General features: G+C 55.7%; 1 protein-coding gene and 1 non-coding gene across 2 annotated transcripts in view; one reads left to right on the plus strand and one right to left on the minus strand.

Moving 5' to 3' along the window:
• FAM135B (family with sequence similarity 135 member B) overlaps positions 1-19,738 on the plus strand; it is a 205,021-nt gene that overhangs the window by 40,390 nt on the left and 144,893 nt on the right. The gene's annotated exons all lie outside the window — the stretch shown is intronic.
• TRNAT-AGU (transfer RNA threonine (anticodon AGU)) lies at positions 17,577-17,652 on the minus strand. The gene has a single exon. It is a non-coding gene; the product is annotated as a tRNA-Thr (tRNA).

Raw genomic sequence — 19,738 nt, forward strand, 5'->3', positions numbered from 1 at the left:
GACAGACAGGAAGGGAGAGAGATGAGAAGCATCAATTCTTTGTTGTGGCACCTTAGTTGTTCATTCATTGCTTTCTCATACGTGCCTTGCTGGGAGGGGAGGGGCTACAGCAGACTGAGTGACCCCTCGCTCAAGCCAGCAACCTCGGGGTTTCAAACTTGGGTCCTCTGCGTCCCAGTCTGATGCTCTGTCCACTGCGCCACAGCCTGGTCAGGCTCTGAATTATTTTTAAAAGAAGTAATGGAAATGGTCAACCAGTCGTTGATTTTGGGGCAAGTACGTAAAGTCAATTATCGATCCTGAGCCCCGGGAGGCAGTGGGGACACTGTGACGGCTCAGCCAGGTTGGCCTGGGGACCCGTGCTGCCTGCTCTGGGCCCATCCAGGTGCGCTCAGGGTCCTGCTCTGATGTTGGCCTGGGGACCCGTGCTGCCCGCTCTGGGCCCATCCAGGTTCGGGTCAGGGTCCTGCTCTGGTGTTGGCCTTGGGACCCGTGCTGCCCGCTCTGGGCCCATCCAGGTTAGGGTCAGGGTCCTGCTCTGGTGTTGGCCTGGGGACCTGTACTGCCCGGTCTGGGCCCATCCAGGTGCGCTCAGGGTCCTGCTCTGGTGTTGGCCTGGGGACCCGTGCTGCCCAATCTGGGCCCATCCAGGTGTGCTCAGGGTCCTGCTCTGGTGTCTGAAGCTTGAGTGACCTTGTTTCCTGACATGTCCTGCTCGTGCTTGCGAGGTGGATGGCTCTAGCGTTTTTCTTTTCATACTTATGAAAAGGCACAACTTCCTATTTTTCAACTGAAGTTGAACAAATGCGTCCACATGGAGAAGATGGACAGAGAGGAGGGCTGCTTGGGTTGCAAGGCGGGTGGGGGGTCCAGGCCTCCCTTGCCTGCCCCGGCTCTCACACGGCCCACTTCACCCTGAGCCTTGGGCCGCAGTCCAGCCCCCCCCCAGGCTCTCAGAAAGATGGAAGGCACTCAGCTCTCCAGCGCTCTGCTGACTCCCACTGCAGAGACACGCTCAGCAGTAACCCCGCGTCCCTGGGAGATGACTTGGTTTGTAGCAGAACCGTGGGGCTCCACCCCCGCCCCCACCCTCGCCAATCTTTGAGAGGACTTGGATGTCACTTGCTCTACCAAATAGGGAAGCATTCTGCAAAGCAGCACCACCAGAAATAAATGCAATAGAGCAAGCTGTGTTGTCCCCAAACACCCTTTAGTATATGAGAACATAGAGATCAATGGGAGGAAAAGAAACAATTGAATTATCACATGGTTGTTCTTTCTTTGTTTCCAGAAGTATTTACATTGGATGGCTATATTATTATTATTATTATTATTATTATTATTATTCTGTATCTACAAAGTCAGCCTTGGGTAACTGGCTCAGCTGGCCATAAAGTTGAATCAAGTTTCTGAGAAGAGACCAGAGGATCAATAACGATTTGTGTCATTTGAACAGGATGACGGCCACATGAGTCATGCTGCTTTAGGTGGGTGGTTATTAGCGACAGTCCTTCCCCGGGTGGTCAAAGACAGTGGAGAGAAGATCATTGTGTTTGGGTGTGTGCTAATTTTGAGAAGACCCGGGGGGCAAGGATAGTGTCACTGTGACCGTGGCGTAGAGAGGGTGTCGGGCCTGGGGTCAGACCTGCCATGGTCGGAGCTGGCTGTGGGGTCCTGCAGGGACTTGGACTGTTGAAGTCTGAGCATTATGTTTTGTTTCACCAGAGTCAACCTCCTCATTCCACGGGGTTCGTGGGAAGACGGAGTGAGCCATGCGTGAGAAGCCCTGTTGGCTCCTCCACCTGGTGGCCCCACAGAAATGGGGTACTGGGTCACATGTCATTTGCGTACCTTGTCATGAATTTAAAATCCAAGAGCGAGTCGCATGTCAGTCCCGGGGCCATCTTTACCTGATTTGTCTGGAAGTTTCTTGTATGTATACGGTGCCTGTACCATGTCACATTGACGCTCAAGTCCCCTGCCTGAGTCCCTCCCTGAGAAAAGTCACGAAATCTCCTCACTGAATAGGAGACCTTTTCTGAAAGCTGGCTTCGCTTCCCTGTTTGCAAAGGGGAACTGCCGTCCCAGAGGGCGAGTGTTTTCCCAGAGGAACAAGGACCCAACCCCATGTACTGGGCTCACTGTCTAGTTTATGGGAAGAACTTAATGGTCCCTGCAGATCTGAGCTGCCCGGAAGTGTCAGCCAGGGTGACGGTCCACTCTCAGGAACAGTAGACTTGACTCATGGTGGCTTCTGCTCTTGTTTACTTAACAAGCCTGGGGATCGTTAGTTCCTGACATTGTTCTTCTTCATCCTAATAAAAAGGGGCCAACTCTGTGTTTTTCAAATGCTATTCTTGGCCATCTTTTGCGATGGGGCTTGTAGTCTCATGGTTGCAGCATGATGGTCACAGCTCCAGACGTCACATCCGTGTTCGAGGAAGAAAGGTAGGGGAAGTGCAGCCCAGCCGTGCACCTCTATTGTCTGTCACTTTGTAACAATGACAAAAAATCATTCTGGAAGCTTTACAGAGTATCTCCCCTTTTAACTCCTTAGCCAAAGCCGGGTCACAGGGCTATTTTAACAAGAGGAAGTGCTGGAGGGGTGGATAGCTGTCTTTTTCTTTAGTCCTCATCCTCAGAGCAGGTACAGGAGGAGGAACCTGGGCATGCGGAGCCCTTGGGTCAGATGGCCAGTCACAGCTGCTGCCAGGCTTGGGTTAACACCAATGGGCATGAGTTCACTCCACAACTTGACCTGTACCCTTTCTCCCCTCCATTTCCAGGGTGGGCATGTTTCATTCTCCAGGCCCATATTTTAGGCTGAGAAGGAAGAGGCCAGTTCCCAGGACTGTGGGCATCTTGGGCAGAGCAATATGGCACTGGCCTGCGCCTCCTGGGCTTCAAAGCCAGATGGTCCATGGGAATCTTCCCGTCCCGGCCCTGCTACTTACTGTGACCCTTATCTGTGCCTTAGTGTCCTCCCTGGGAGGGTGTGGGATGCCTCCACCTGGCAGGCGGTCGTGAGGAATGAAAGTGGTGTGGAATGGGCAGTGCCCGGCCTGGGGCTCTGTCACGGCGAGCGCTTGGTGGTAGGGAGGTGGAGAAGCCACAGTGAATGCAATGGGACGCGTATGGGAGCCCAGCGCCACAGCCCAGAGTGTCTGCATGTATTAAAGCAGTTCGTCTTCATAACCGAGTCCAGAGGAAGGTTCTATCATCGTCTTCATCCTACAGCTGAGGGGCTGAGCACAGGGAGGTGGAGGAAGTACCTCAGGGCATCTGGGGTTCCCCGAGGCCGGCTGGACCCGCTCAGGGGACTCTTAGAGACTTTAAAAGGAGCCTAGTGGTTATTTCTCCCGTTCCCTGTCCCTGGGTTGGGAGAGAAGACAGACGCCCTGAGCTCTCTGACCGTGGGAAGCCAGGAGCCCTCCACCGGGGTCTGAGCCCTGCTCACTCGGGATTTGAATGTGAGTCTAGGCAGAGCTGAGGTTCAGGTTCGGGGCGAAGTTATCCTCGAAGGGGGTGGGGTCAGGTGAGACCGAGTGTGCACCAGCGTCCTCCAGAGTGGAGGAGTGGATCCTCACGGCTGGCCCTGCGAGGCCGCCGGGTCTGAAGGGATTGCTGATATGGATGGCGGCATCCTGTTGTTGCTCACCTGAGCACAGCATCGTCCTGGCTGTGGCTCACCTGAGGGCAGCATCGTCCTGGCTGTGGCTCACCTGAGGGCAGCATCGTCCTGGCTGTGGCTCACCTGAGCACAGCGCTCTCTAGCTGCCGTCTGGACAAGAAATGGAAGGAAACGTCTTCTGAAGCGTCTCTTCAACTTTCCGTTTTCATGGTCCCCCCAGTCCTGGGGGTTGGCAGCTGTCCTGGACACCCCAGCCCCGGGCCTGCGGCTCCCCACAGGGGTCTCTGCATCGCTCATCTGGCTCTGCCTCCTCCTTCCAGCGTTTGGGCAGCTGTGAGCAGTGGTTCTGGATCAGAGGCATCAGATCCCCTCAGTGCCGGGAGCCAGGGCCTCCGGAGCCTGGGGTCCCGGGACGTCTGACTCTGTGTCACTGTCCCGTCGGTGACTGCTCCTGCTGAGTCCCTATCCTTCTACATCACGGAATTTCCTAGCCTCCGTGGTCAGGCTTTCCCCAGTTCCTCTGCTCCAGGCAGATTTGGGTGTGTGTGTGTGGGGGGATTGGAAGCCAGGGCTTTGCTGTGTGTGCCAGGCTGCTCTGCGAGGGGAGCGTCCACGTGCCCGCACTCCGTGGCCCTGGGACCTGCCAGCAATCGGCACGTCAGACAGCCCACGTCCCACTTCTCTGCTGCGTCAGCCAGCCCTGCATGCTTGGCAGAAAAGTCATCATTTGCTAACCCCTCTGAATTTGACCGTGAACTCCTAAAACAGCAGGGGGTGGGGCGAGACCCTGAGCTAGGGGTTGGCAAGCGTTTTCTGGGAAAGGGCCAGACAGCTGGTGCCTTAGCTGAGTTTTTCCAGGCCAGGTGGTCTCCGTCTACTGAACTCTGCGCTTACAGCGGGAGAGCAGCCACAGGCTCTGTATAAACTAATGGCTTTGGCCGTGTTCCAATAAAGCTTTATTGACACAGACGGGGCGGGGGCAGGGGGAGGGGGAGGGGAAGGGGGAGGGGCAGGGCTGTGCTATTCTTCCTAGGTTTGGAGCCAGGAAGGAAGCAAGAGACTCTCCGGGCCTGTCTGCTCTCTCCGGTATCAGGCAGTCTTTCCCAGAGTCTGTGGATCCTGATCCTTCTCCACACAGCAGCCTTGGCTCCTTACCCTGCAGGTCATCATTTTTTCCCCTGAAGGGTGTATGTAAGCTTCCCATGAAGGCACTGGCTCCATCACGGAGCTCCAGCCCCGTGACCTCCTCTAAACCTAATTTCCTCCCAAAGGCCCCGTCTCCCAAGAACCATCACGTCGGGGATTAGGTTTCCGCGTATGGATTCTGGTGGGGGCACACATGGGCCACCGCCGAGGGCCGCAGTTCCGCCCATCACGCCTCAGCGAGGGCCCAGGATCTGAATCTTTAACGACTGTCCCTGGGTGGTGTTGAGGCCGGCAGTTTGTGCATCACGCTGCAGCAGCCGTGGCCTGGACAACGTGATGAAGCCCGTGGGGGAACGCCGCACCCTCCGTGATCCGCCGGATTCTGCAGCCTCGGTCCCGCAGTGCCGGTGAGCTGGAGCGTCTCCAGGTCCCACGCGTCTCCCACATCTGGGAGCCCTGCCCCCCGCCCTGTGATTGCACGCGTGCCCAGGCTGAGCCCCGCCCCAGTGATCCCCGCCCCCCCATCATCTTCCCAGCTCGGGCGGAGACACTTGGCTGCTCCGCCCTTTTCTTTCCGGAGACACCTGGGCTGTTCTTTTATGACGGTGTGTTGTAAATTCCAGATGAAAGTTTCCTGTTCGTTCCTTTCATTTTTCTTTTCACATCTGCGCCGTGTTGCAGTTTTCTTCTCCTCAGAGTTTCCCAGAATGACTATCCTGGCCGTCATTCCTCTTCTCTCCTCACATGGGAGAGGCAAGGGGGCCCTTGGAGAAGGGGGCGTGGCTCAGGTCTGCGCCGTCACTTTCCCTTTGTTGACCGCATGCGGGTCCAGGGAGAGCACGAGGCTGAAACCTCCACTTTCACCCCATACAGCCTGAACCCCTTTTGATCTTCCCTTTGATAGGGAAAAGAAATGGTGAGTACAGCGAGCAAATAGCAAGACTGCGGAGACTTTGCGACAATCTTGTTTTTCTAGCTGGGTGCCCCAGTCATACCTAGACGTTGGTGGATTGGCTCAGCCAACTCAGATATAAACCCACGCGGACCTTGAGGACAGGGGGCTGCCCACGTGAGTGCTCGAGAATGCCTTCTGCATAGGCTGGGCGCTTGGGTAAAAGAGAAGTCGCAAACCAGAAAAGTGAACAGCTTGTCCCCACCATGCAGTCTCCTGGTAAGAAATGCTTTCTCCCCACTCCTTCTACGCACTTTGGAAACGCACTTGCTTTTGGCAGAGTGGAAGTGTGCTGTTCAAAGATGGCCGGGATTAGGGGATTATCTGGCTTTCCGGATCGCAATTTGCAGTGCATTTATTTTTGATGGCTTGATTGTGAGCGAAGCCAGAGTATTTCGACTACGTGTCCAATGATATGCATGAGGGTTTAAAATATCAACCTGGAGGTTTTTCATGGTTTTGTAGCTTTGGGGGGCGGGTAGAGATTTAGTAGCTGAAACCATACTGCAGGGAGACCCGCTGAGTCCCGGGTTTCATTCAGAACCCTTGCACTTCTTCTTTCGACATGCATTTTACTGAGCACCTACTATGTGCCAGCATAATAACTGATCTTCAGACACTCTTCTGAGTTGATAATGAATTTCTCCCCTGTTTTCTAGAGATAGAAATGGAGGCTCAGAGATGTCACACTCGGGGCCAGACAGCTTGTGACACTGTGGAGCTGGCATACGGATGGGCGTATCTGACTGCAGAGCCTGCCCACAGAACCACCGTTCTTGGCCTCCCCAACAATTTTCAGCATGACTCAGCCCACACGACAGTTATTCACGTTATGAATTATGGATTAAGTTGGATACTTAGTGATCGTATGCCCACAGCAGTGGCACCCCCTTAACTGTTTCCTACCCCTTTCTCTTCCTTTATTCACCCACCTATCTGTCCATCTATCATCCATCCATCCATACATACATACATACATCTACCCAACCCCCCCACATATCGATTCACAAGGAGAGTAATACCCGTTAGGAAGAAGCAGAGTCAGAATTTAGAAGTAGTTGGTCTCTTTGACTTGCATATTTCTGTCTTCCTCAGTTCCTCATCTGTAAAATGGGGATGATTCCAGCAATAATAATAATAACCCACTTGCTAGATTGTTGTGACGATGAAACGTGCTGCATTTAAAGCTCTTAGGACAGGTCAAGCGCTGACACCTTGTCATTGTTATTACATCACTATTCTTATCATTATTTCAACTATAGTATGCTCACTTAATTTCACATGGTTGACTGAAACTTATCAAGAGGGGGCTGTCAGACCAGCTACATGGCGTCTATAGACCAGGAGACCCTGGCGAACTTTGGACTTCAGTGACCGTTGTGCGGACTTGGTTTGTTGAATGCCTGCTGCACGGCGAGCCCTGGGCTGGGGCCAGCGATGCAGGGATGAACCACAGTGGGCAGAGTCCTTGTTCTCGTTGGTCCGTGCTCTGTGGGGAGCACAGGCCTTCGGGGGGACATGGGGCTGAGTCCCTGACACACAGTAGGTCCCAGTTAGGAGCTGTCCCAACCAGTGAACTTCTACTAAATCCATGGCTACAAGTTTGTTTTTTGGAGTTTTTTTTTTTTTTTTTGGTAAAGTGTTGACCAAAGAGGAAGAGGGGTGCCGAGCTGTCCCCTCACACTCATCATCGTTCTGCACGCTGTGCTCGGTCACGTCAAGACGCTTTTATAGTGTGTGACGTTGGTTTCTCCCCCTGCTGCATGATGTCGTTCAGACAAGGTCGACTCCCCCGTCCCGTCCCTTCTGGGGGACGGCGCTGGGACGTGACCACTGCTTTCTAACCACCGACGGGCACACTCCGCCCGCGCCTCCCTCAGAAGCCATCGTTTCAGGGAGGCGTTGGGGGCCGGGGTTCTCCACGTGATGAACGGAGGAGTAAAGGGGCCGCCAGAGCGTGGCTGCATGCCAGGCGCCCACTTTCGCTCGCCCCGAGCCCGTGGCCCGGCCGGCCCGGGGAACTGGCCTTGGCGAGAGCCTGAACCAGTGCCACGGCGCGCACACGTAGGCAGCCTCATGGAGAGGCGTTTTCAAAATTAATCTTCCCCTCTGGAAAGGCAGCAGACCTGCAAGGAGCCCCTGGGGTCACCCCCCTTGCCCCTGCCTGAGCGGGTGGCCCTCGTCACCGCAGCCAATCTGGGGGGCTAACGCCGCCGTCAGCCGGGCCTGGAGTCAGAGGCTCAGCTTTCATAGAGGGGACAGACAGCGCACGTCCCCTCCTGGAAGGCAGGTGCTTCTTTAGTGACAATCAGAGAAGGGTGTCAAGTTGTCCCGTTGAAGACCCTCATGCGTGACGGGGACTACCGGGTTTAATTTGCGCCTCAGCGGGCAGGGTCGGTACTGTTACCTCCGCTGCACAGATGCTGCCCGGGACCCGGAGACTTGAAGTCACCTGGCAAACGGCACGGAGGTAAGGTGTGAGCTGCGTGCTGAGCCGGGCAGTCTGGCTCCGGGGCCTCTCCCCGAGCACCACGCTCCACACGGGTAAGGAGACACCAGCACACACAGGGGCTGGTCATCCCACGGGGTCGCTTGGCTGTGGACCCCACGCCCCTTAGCTCCGGTGGTCCCTGGCTTCTGCCCATTTCCTGAACTTACTGTCACCATTTGGCTAATTGAATTAATCCTGGGGAGGAGCCCCTGGGACGAGTGAAGAGCATCATTTTGCCTGTTAGGTTTTTATTTTATTTCTTTCCTGTGGACCTCAGTGGGAGAAGAAGGGGGTGGGAAGCAAGAATTCACCTGGGTGCCTGCAGTGAAGGGTCCCGTCTGGGCGACGGGCATTCGGAGAGGAGATCTTTGTCGAGACCTCTCAGCTCATCTCAGACCAGACGTCTGCCCCGCACGTGGGGGTCTGACCTGGAGGATGTGAGCAGAGGGAGGCACGTCCCCATGGTGGGCGGTGATATCACGGCATCGCGAGGTCAGGCCTGGGGGTTTCTTGGCTTCCTGTCTTGCAGACTCGTGCCTGTCCTTGGCCTCGTTTTTAAGTTCTGAATGGGGCCCCGAAGAAGCCCTCCTGATGTCCAGTTCGCGTGCTGATGCTGGCCTCTCCCACGCTGACCTGTGGGCACCATCGGCCACGGCAGAGGCGACAGAGCTTCACTTGTCGGGGAGGGTCATCGAAGACACTGTCACTTTGCTCTTGTTCCCTTGGATGATCTGCTCTGGGTAAAACCAGCTGCCGTGTCCTGAGGACCCTGAAAGAGTCCTGTGGAGAGGCCCACGGGGGGAGGGGGTAACCCAGGTCCGACCGATACCCAACGCCAGTGTTCCAGGCAGGCGAGGGACGTCTGGGGCCTGAGTCCTCCAGCCCCAGCAGAGCCCTGAGAGGACACAGCCCTGGCTCCCATCTGGACAGCAGTCTCAGGAGAGGGTCTGAGCTGGAAACACCTGGCCGAGGTCCTCTGAACCCCCAGGCCCCCAGGCACTGTGAGATAACACGTCTTGTTTGTGGGATGCTCCGTGCGAGGTGGCTTATTACGCAGTGTGGACAGCGAGGACAGTCCTCTCGCAATAGGGGTGCGGGAAGGAGACGATGAGGGCTAGTGTCACCCTCTGTCCCTTGGTTGTGGTCACATCAGACCTTCTTCCTGGCTTCTCCTTTCTTCTCTCTGGTCTGTAGGCGGTGGTTATCTCTGCTTTCAGAGACAGATTGGGTTGATGAAATACGGTGGGGTATGTTACGATAGAATTCCTATCGGTATGTACTGTCTATGCCTCCAAAGTGGTATTTCCTTTTGGAAATAACATTATTATTATTATTATTATTATTATTATTATTATTTTCTGTTTAAATGCAGTTTATATCTTAGCCTTACTCCCGGCCAGCCGCGGCCCACGTCGTGGCCCTGGAGGTCAGGTCAGGTCATCCCCCCCGTGGGCTCTCTCCGTGGCCTGCAGACGTCTCTGCACCACTTCATACCACCGAGCCACTTCACTCTTTGTGTGAGGAGCAGGTGGCCATCTTTCTCACCCGTTAGGCTCTAGGTCCTTGTTCACCGCGTGTCCTTAGTGGTCGGCCTGCATCAGGTGCCCGGGCAGCAATGTTGTCCCCTGAATCGTCTGGGACTGCACGTGGCCTCCACTTATTTACAGTAAATACATGACATTATTGTTGAAAAGCCACGACAGTGAGGCAGTGCCAACAACAGAAGGGAAGAAACTGAGGTAGCAGAAACGCTCCCCCAACAAAGGTGGGTGTGTAGAGAGGGCTTCCTGCGTGAAGCGCAAGAAATCGTCTTCGAGTCCTCACGTCCTCTCCCTGCTCAGCCCGGTGCTCATCACGCGCACAGCCACCGTCTCCCCAGAACCTTCCCCCGGGCGCCTCGTTCCCTTCCAAAAACCTCTCCAGACACCCGCGCCCAAGATGCGCTGCCCTCCTCTGCCTCCCTCCCCAGCCTCCGCCCTTTGCTGCAGTGCCTCTCTCTATTCCTTCCCGAGATGAGATGAGCTCAGGCCCCCTGTCAGCTCAGTGAGTCGGAGCGCAGGAGTGGACGCGCGGGGAAGGCCTGGTCAGTCAGCCCCGCGGGGGTGGGCAGGGGCGGGACAGAGACGCAGAGGCCGCAGCCACCTGCACTGGTGTGGGCACAGCTCCCTGGCGCGTGCCCCTTCCTCGTCTCTGTCTTCGTGTAACCCACTACCACTGTCCGCGCGGTCCGTTCTCTGCTGTTCTTGTTGCGCTGGTTTCCCCGTTTGGGTGGTGGTTCCCGGGTCTCTCCCTGACAACAGGGTTTCAGCCCCAGGTCACAGTTGTGCCCACTGCTCTGTTCTCAGCGCCCTGAGCCCTGCTTGTCCCAGAGTCCGCGTGTACTAAACACTTAGTGGGTTCCTCGGATGGACGGCAGTGTTGGAAATAAAGATGTCCCGGGTTGACTAAATTAGCCATTTTATTTCTGTGAGTTCTGCCTTCCAGGTTCGGTGTAAGATTTTAGAGGGTCACATATGGTCCCTCCCTGTTCGCCTTTTATTTCCTCATTCTGATCCCTGCGGGGAACAGCGGAGACCGCGGGTGGTACTGAATTCAGGGGTGAGTGCATCTCCTTGCTCCTTTTTTGCAGAACGTTTTGTGAAACCAGTACGAGTCAAAAAAATAATAATAATGAAAAAGATTATTTGAATCAGAGGGACAAGGCCTCAAATTCTGTCCCAGTCACTAGTCGGGGGACAAGGGTTTCCCATCCACGACTCGGGGTTGACCAGATCTGCTTCCCCCAGATGGGTGAGCGGCGAGGGTTTGGTGCCTGGCGTTCTGCGAGACCCTGAACTGTATCTCCACCCCGCACGGCTCCACACACGCACACCGCCGTCTGCAGGGGCACCTGGTGCGGTTGTTCCGTTCCCCTGGTGCAAGCCTCAGGTGGAGTCCTGACCCCGGGAGAAGTTGCCATCCCGTCCGGCTGTGACCCTCTCCCTTAATCAGAGGTAACCCATCCACAAGTTAAAGCCTGAGAGTGAACCCATCAGAGGTAACCCATCCACAAGTTAAAGTTCTCCTGAGAGTTAACCCATCAGAGGTAACCCATCCACAAGTTAAAGCCATGAGACGACACGGGCATGTTCTCCTGAGAGCCATTGTCCGGTCCTCTCTGACTTGTCAGGGGCATCGCGTTGAAATCGCCCCCTTTCCAAGTCCACGGCTATTCTCAATGCACTGCAGACCCTGCACCAGTGCCCCCACCCTTCCGCTGGGGGCAGGCGCTCCCTCGCTCAGTGAGGCCCTTTGACACAATGTGGTTTGCTGGGAACTCATGACTCAGGGGAGCTGGTGAATTGGAGAGCTGTTACTTTTTCCATCTTGCCGTCTGGGGAGTGCCTGGCGTGAGTTCTGGCTACCCTCCAGAATCGTTCCGTTTTGACCGATTTTATTTCTCTGTCTCTCTCTCCTGCTCTTTGTCTTATTTTGCTTTGTCTTTGGTGGTGGAGGTTAGCTGAAGACCACATAGTTGATAAACATATTGATCCTGTATCTGAAAGGTAGCGCCCAAGTCCCAGCTATGCACAGTCCTTTGGCATTTTGGAAACCTGTTGAAAGGGGATGATTGACAGCATCTGTATGAGGAATGTTGTCCGTGCCTGTGCATAGTAGGTGCTCAGTAAGTATGTGTTAAGAAAATGAAAAACACAATGCCACCCCCCACACACACACACACAGTGGACTCGAGAGTTTTTCGGCTCTCAAGAGTTATTGCAATTCCCATAGTTGGACTCACAGTAAAGCTGGTTATTTTTCAGTGGAAGACTCTGGACTAAGACTAAGACAAGCTCAATTCTAACCTGGCTTGTGCAGCACACCTTGGACAAGTCCTGTTGTATTCTGAGACCTCTACTTTCTCGTTTGTGAAATGGGAGGGATGGGTAACAATCTTTCGCATCCTTTGCATACTGCTTACTTACCCAGCTTGTCATATCACGTATTCGACTAACTGGCTCTAATCTGCATCTCTGGGTATAAATAGACATAATTTCCGAGGACTCTCCTCCTTCCTCCTTTCCTCTTCCCTCCCAAACTTCTTCCGTCACGCCCCTTTGCTCAATAATTATTCAGTGTCTACTATGAAAAGGCATTGTTTTAGGTAGGGAATAAAGCAATGGACACATAAAAACAGCCTTGCTCTCATGGAACATATTTGCTAGCGGGGCAAAGCATAAAAAAGGAAGAATCAATTCGTGTGTCAGGATGTTTTAAATGCAATGTGCTGAGTTCTTTATGTAATGGCAATGACGATGGATACAGTTGAAGGTTCCGTTGAGTCTGAATCCAACCAAGTGTCCCCAAAGTGTCCGTGTCCCACTCCTTCTGATGCCTGGAAGTTCACGTAAGGGACTTGCTGAAAGCACTGCGTTCCACTTAAAGACCTGAAGCGAGCCAGTCTTCATTCCACTTAAAGACCTGAAGCAAGCCAGTCTTTGGGTGCTGTCCTTGCGGGTGGGCAGAGCAAGGAGTGGGCATTGGGGTGGCTCCGTGACTAATAATGAGTAATTATGATCATGAAGGATTTCATGAATATTGATGAATTGATCGATGGATTATTGAACAATAATATTGCAAGAAGAGCTCTTGCTTGCTATGCTTGGAGGAATGGGAGTCACCAGAATTAAGAGCCGAGACTGGCAGGGAGAGCTGCACGCAGCAGCACTGAGACCTCCAGGCCTCCAGGGGGGGCTGCTTGCCGCCTGGCGATAGCCGGGCTCTCTGGGAAGGACTCTCTGCGGACGGTATTTTGACCGACAGGGAAACAGTTCATTTTCTGTTGCCGGTGGCTTTGAAGGGATGACGCTTGAAGTGCGCAGGAAACCGACGTGTGAAGTGGCGCTGTGCTTTGCCGCTGGGACTGCGCAGACAGGAGCTGGAAGACGAGGGAACCCCGCTTGCCCTCTCGGTGGCTCTCTGGTCTCCCTCCTGACCTCCCATGAGCAGCGGGCGACAGGAAGTCCCTGGGAGTGATGTGGGTAGTGGGGTTTGCGGGTCCCCATCCAGGATCACAGAACACGAAGAGGTGGGCCCGGAGCTATACGAGGGGACAAGGTGGATGGATAACCCAGACAGAGCTGCGGGAGGACACGTCACCTGCCCTTCCAGGTCTCCGCTGAGTCCTGGGAGCTAAGGAGGTCCGTTCCCTATCATAGTGACCGTGATGAGAGTTCACAAAGATGACTTCTCTTTTCTGGAGGTCCCATGCACAGGTGGCTCGCCACCCACCCCACTGTCATCGTGTTGTCCTTGTGCCTCCATCTCCTTCGTTGCCCACCTGCAGTTAATCGTCGGAAGTTGTGTTAATTTCCACCTCCTGGGTGTCCTTATGGTCCACTTCCCTCCTGTGTCCCCTCAGCACCATGGTTTCAGGTTTGGACCGTGTGTTGCTTTTATTACTAGAGGAGTGACCCAGTCTCCTTCCTTCCCTGCGCGTTCCTGCCATCCTTCCTTGATACTGCTCTGAGATAATCTTCCTTACAAAAAAAAAAGTGTCTATTATCCTCTAGCTAAAGCTCTGTAAGGGCGACAGTGGAGTCCCACTCCCACTGGGAACATCCAGACGTCCTGTACGTTGGATCCCGAGCCCTCGGAGGTCCAGCCTCGTTAGTTTATTCTTACGTGTCACGGGCTTTCACGCACTCTTTGTCTTCTTGCCTCTACCTACGGTTCCCTTCGTAGCCCGGGACCGTCTGCACGCTGTCTGCTCACACCCGGGCCTTCCTTCAGGTCCCGCGTCCTCTCTGAAGCCCTTATCTCAGCCAACGTGTGTGTGTGTGTGTGTGTGTGTGTGTGATCAGAAAGCTCTTTGTACCTCCGCTCTGTTGTTTTATTATCGTGACACTGTACGCATGGGTGAGAGGTGAAGGGCGTGGGGCTGGGGGCGGCCCCGTCTCGAGGTTGGACGAGAGGTGCGACCCCCACTCGCTGGAGGACTTTGCCCCCGTGACTTTGGCGGCTGCGTCTGCTGCCTACCGCGGAGCATCGTCCGATACGTGACTGACATCGCATCAGGGGTCTCCTGCCACAGCGCTGAGCACGCAGCGGGCGTTTTAAAAACTCCCGTCCGTTCTTTGCTTTGCGTGGAGGGCGGCCTGCCGCTCCCCTCGGTCTCTACGCTTCCTGAAGCCACGGAAACAAGTTCATGGTCATCATTGTATTCCCGCGGGTCCTAGAACAGCGTCTGACGTGGAGATGACGAATGCGTTCCCGGTGCCGGGGGCGGCCCTGCCCTCCCTGTTGCTGGCGTGCTCCGTGGTCCGCACCGTTCCGCGGGAGGCTGTGCGCCTGGAGCCCACCTGGCGGAGGAGCTGGGGTTAAATTGGAGAGCAGCTGTGTGGCACCTTGGAGGGCCTGGGCACACGGAGACCCGGAGTAAAAGCCAAGTTCTTCCCCATTTTGTGAACACGCAGCACCCCAGTCCCAGGATCAGGGGCCCCTCTCCATGGCCTCTGGTCACAGAGAAGCCCCTTTCCTGATGTTACGCCCTCCCTAGTGTGGCATGGCCTTGTCCCGTGAAGCGTTTCCTCTCAGACTCAAGATGAGACTGGCGCACTGCGGGCACGCAGAGCAGGGGGCGTAGAGTGGGGTTTGGGGTGAGCAGTGCCAAGGCTTACCCCCAACAGCACCCCACGTGAGTCGTTACTCCGTCCTCAGACCTCACCTTTCGTTCTGCGGGCTGTGGATGTCCCTTCTGCAGCCGTGATGAGATGACACTGGCATGCGCTGACAGTTCTTTTTGACCCGGAAGAACACCTTCTCTGTGCTGGCCCCAACAAAGATGTCCACGGATACAGGCCCTGGAAGCTCTGCTGGGAAAAGCTCCCCGTGGATAAATGAAGGCCTTCCCCTGGGCAGGAACTAATCTAATTCCCGTGGAAATTAATTGAGATCTGTGCCCTCTAAGGACTAATGGCCTGGTGAGGGATGTCCTGAGTCAAGCTAATGTGATAAAGCTACTTCTTCCTTCAGGTACCGGTTATGGGACGGAAGGCCTGTCTGTCCCTGTCCCCCTGTTTGCACAGTGGCCTCTCCGGCCCCACCCTCGAGGCATCTATGGCAATCATACGGGAAGTCTGTCATTCCATTGAGGAAGATGAAATGCTAATGAGCAAAAGCGCAGCTCTTAGAAAGCAGACTGGTAGTGATTGCCGCATTTCATTAAGCGGCCGGACCAGTATTTTCCTAGAGCCTCTGTGTGCCAGGCAGCGGGGCAGGCGAAATCTCAAGAAGAGAAAGAAGAAGAAGCAGCAGCAGCAGCCATGACTCCCATACTTAGAGGGCGTGGCTTTATATTGGGGGTGGGGTGGGAAGAAGGTCTGAAACAAAAGTAATGTATATGACAAGAGCAGCCACAATTCTATATAAAGTACACATGGGGTGAGGACGAGAGAGAGAGAGAGAGAGAGAGAGAGAGGAGAATGAGAGAATATAATTATGAATCAAATGTGTGTGCATCTCCAATGCATACGGAGAGCCAATCTTTTGCTGCCGAGGTGGGGAGAGAAGCTGAGGACAGAATGCAGGAAATAACATTTAAAAAGACCCAGATAAGCCTGACCAGGCGGTGGCAGAGTGGATAGAGTGTTGGACTGGGATATGGAAGACCCAGGTTTGAGACACTGAGGTCTCCAGCTTGAGCTTGGGCTCATCTGGTTTGAGCAAAGCTCACCAGCTTGAGTCCAACCAAGGTCACTGGCTCCAGTAAGGGGTCACTTGGTCTGCTGTAGCTCCCCGGTCAAGACACATATGAGAAAGCAATCAATGAACAACTAAGGAGCCACAACAAAGAATTGATCTTTCTCATCTCTCTCCCTTCCTATCTGTCTGTCCCTCTCTCTGACTATGTCTCTGTCACCACCAAAAAATAAATAAAATAAAAATAAATAAAACCTCCATTAAAAAAATAAAAATAAAAAAATTAAAAAAAATAAAAAGACCCAGATAAAATAGTTTCCACTGTTAATTGCTTAATGTAAACCAATCATCTCACACAAAGCAAGGGTCGTCTAAGGCAAATGTATAACAGAAGGTCCAAGAAAGCCAGTCACTCCTGTAGATCAACTCTAGAACTATGCTTGGAACCCAGTACGGAATTATCTGTCGAGTTAATTAGTTAATTAGTGGTTATATTGCACTTTTCAGCCTCCTAGAGCTTGTCTAATAAAAATTATTGTCCCGGATAAAAAATGTGACCTTTCCGACTATCTCTGTGAGATAAGAACTTTCCAGCTCCACGTGATTTTTCGTTTCCAGCTGAGGTCCAGTGGATAGGCAAGCCGTAGAGCTCATTTTCAGTCACGATGAGCCTATTTTCCATGTGTATCGTCGGGCCTGGTTGTAACAGGTTCTCATCCCAATATCTGGGTCGCCTCGGACTCAGTCTCCGTTATCTGTGCTTCTCAGAAAGGGCCACGTGCTCCTGCTGCCCCTCGTGCTGAATAGCTCTGGCCTCTGTCTCAGATGTTGCGGCTGCTGTGTCGTGGAGACTCCAGAAGCATTGGCGTCTTCTCGTACGTGTGTGGCTGTCGGTGTTATTTGTTGGTGGATTTGCTGTCCTGGACAGGGAACTTGGTCGCACGCAAACCGTAACCTCTGCCTTTTGGGCGTCAGTTTAGTTGTGTTAGATCCTAACTAAGTCCAGCTGCTTGGGGTTCCCGCCCACACCTGCGTGGTTCGGGGGTCAGCGAGAGGTCTGGACGGAAGGCCCACACGGAACGGATGGCTTTCCTCCCTGCCTCTCTCCTGTCCCGGTTTCGCCCTCGCTTTACAGAGGTTGGTGTGGCCCTGACTTCTGTCCTCTGGTCGTTTGGGCCAAACATGCGACAGCCTTTCATAGGAGGGGTGCCCTGCCCTGTGCTCCAGTCACATGAGCGGAAAACGGGGAGGGCAGTTTGAACCAGATTTACAAGGAATCAGCATTTAGCTGGTGCTTGAAAACACTCAACTTCTCCTTCCTTTTGCTACCTTTTGCTATATTTTCCATGTTTTTTTTTTTTTTTTTTTTCATTTTTCTGAAGCTGGAAACAGGGAGAGACAGTCAGACAGACTCCCGCATGCGCCCGACCGGGATCCACCTGGCACGCCCACCATGGGGGGGCGCTCTGCCCACCAGGGGGCGATGCTCTGCCCCTCCAGGGCGTCGCCATGTTGCGACCAGAGCCACTCTAGCGCCTGGGGCAGAGGCCACAGAGCCATCCCCAGCGCCCGGGCCATCTTTGCTCCAATGGAGCCTTAGCTGCGGGAGGGGAAGAGAGAGACAGAGAGGAAAGCGCGGCGGAGGGGTGGAGAAGCAAATGGGCGCTTCTCCTGTGTGCCCTGGCCGGGAATCGAACCCGGGTCCTCCGCACACTAGGCCGACGCTCTACCGCTGAGCCAACCGGCCAGGGCCTATTTTCCGTGTTTTTGCCCCAGAAACGGAGTTCCAAGAACTCACAGGATGTCCCCAGGGTTCCGGCCCTCAGCTGGGCCGTACGGGGCTGTGTCCGGGCTGAGAGGCTGGCCCTCAGCTGGGTCGTACGGAGCCGTGTCCGGGCTGAGAGGCCGGCCCTCAGCTGGGCCGTACGGGGCTGTGTCCGGGCTGAGAGGCCGGCCCTCAGCTGGGCCGTACGGGGCCGTGTCCAGGGCTGAGAGGCCGGCCCTCAGCTGGGCCGTACGGGGCTGTGTCCGGGGCTGAGAGGCCGGCCCTCAGCTGGGCCGTACGGGGCTGTGTCCGGGCTGAGAGGCCGGCCCTCAGCTGGGCCGTACGGGGCTGTGTCCGGGCTGAGAGGCCGGCCCTCAGCTGGGCCGTACGGGGCTGTCTCGGGGCTGAGAGGCCGGCCCTCAGCTGGGTCATACGGGGCTGTCTCGGGGCTGAGAGGCCGGCCCTCAGCTGGGCCGTACGGGGCTGTGTCCGGGGCTGAGAGGCCGGCCCTCAGCTGGGCCGTACGGGGCTGTGTCCGGGCTGAGAGGCCGGCCCTCAGCTGGGCCGTACGGGGCTGTGTCCGGGCTGAGAGGCCGGCCCTCAGCTGGGCCGTACGGGGCTGTCTCGGGGCTGAGAGGCCGGCCCTCAGCTGGGTCGTACGGGGCTGTCTCGGGGCTGAGAGGCCGGCCCTCAGCTGGGCCGTACGGGGCCGTGTCCAGGGCTGAGAGGCTGGCCCTCAGCTGGGCCGTACGGGGCTGTGTCCGGGCTGAGAGGCCGGCCCTCAGCTGGGCCGTACGGGGCTGTCTCGGGGCTGAGAGGCCGGCCCTCAGCTGGGCCGTACGGGGCTGTCTCGGGGCTGAGAGGCCGGCCCTCAGCTGGGCCGTACGGGGCTGTCTCTGGGCTGAGAGATACAGGGTTTCAGGGCTCCTTACGCGGGAGCCCCATGGGCAGTGATCCTAAACAGATGCTATAATAAACCTGGGCATTGAGTTGGCCTCCTAATCTTAGTATGTCAGAGAGCTTTACAAACACGGATTTCTAGAAGCCTTTCGGGTTAATTAATAGAAGATGTGGCCCTGGCCGGTTGGCTCAGCGGTAGAGTGTCGGCCTGGCATGCAGGGGTCCCGGTTCCGATTCCCGGCCAGGACACACAGGGGAAGCGCCCATCTTCTCCACCCCTCCCCCCTCTCCTTCCTCTCTGTCTCTCTCTTCCCTTCCCGCAGCCAAGGCTCCATTGGAGCAAAGATGGCCCGGGCGCTGGGGATGGCTCTGTGGCCTCTGCCTCAGGCGCTAGAATGGCTCTGGATGCAACAGAGTGACGCCCCAGAGGGGCAGAGCGTCGCCCCTGGTGGGCGTGCCAGGTGGATCCCGGTCAGGCGCATGCGGGAATCTGTCTGACTGTCTCTTCTCGTTTCCAACTTCAGAAAAATGAAAAAAAAAAAAAAAGGAGAAGATGTGCCAGAATATGAAGGTGACTGGTTTTGTACTTTTGGGTGGTTTTTTGTTTTGTTTTTACAGGTGAGTGAACTCAGACTCAAATAGGTTCTTTGACTAGTGAGTGGAAGGGAGCACGGGGACACGGGGACACAGGGGACACAGGGGACACAGGGGACACGGGGACACGGGGTACACGGGGACACGAGGGACACGGGGGACACGGGGACACGGGGGACACTGGGGACACGGGGACACGGGGACACGGGGACAGGGGGGACATGGGGACACGGAGACGGGGGACACGGGGGACACGGGGACAGGGGGGACACGGGGGACACGGGGACACCGGGGACACGGGGGACACGGGGACAGGGGGGACACGGGGGACAGGGGGGACACGGGGGACACGGGGACAGGGGGTACACGGGGACAGGGGGTACACGGGGACACGGGGACAGGGGGGACACGGGGGACACGGGGACACGGGGACAGGGGGGACATGGGGGACACGGGGACACCGGGGACACGGGGGACACGGGGACAGGGGGGACACGGGGGACAGGGGGGACACGGGGGACACGGGGACAGGGGGTACACGGGGGACACGGGGACACAGGGGGGACACGGGGTACACGG

The sequence above is a fragment of the Saccopteryx bilineata genome, chromosome 3 (assembly GCF_036850765.1).
Source record: "Saccopteryx bilineata isolate mSacBil1 chromosome 3, mSacBil1_pri_phased_curated, whole genome shotgun sequence".
In the NCBI taxonomy this organism is placed as follows: Eukaryota; Metazoa; Chordata; class Mammalia; order Chiroptera; family Emballonuridae; genus Saccopteryx; species Saccopteryx bilineata.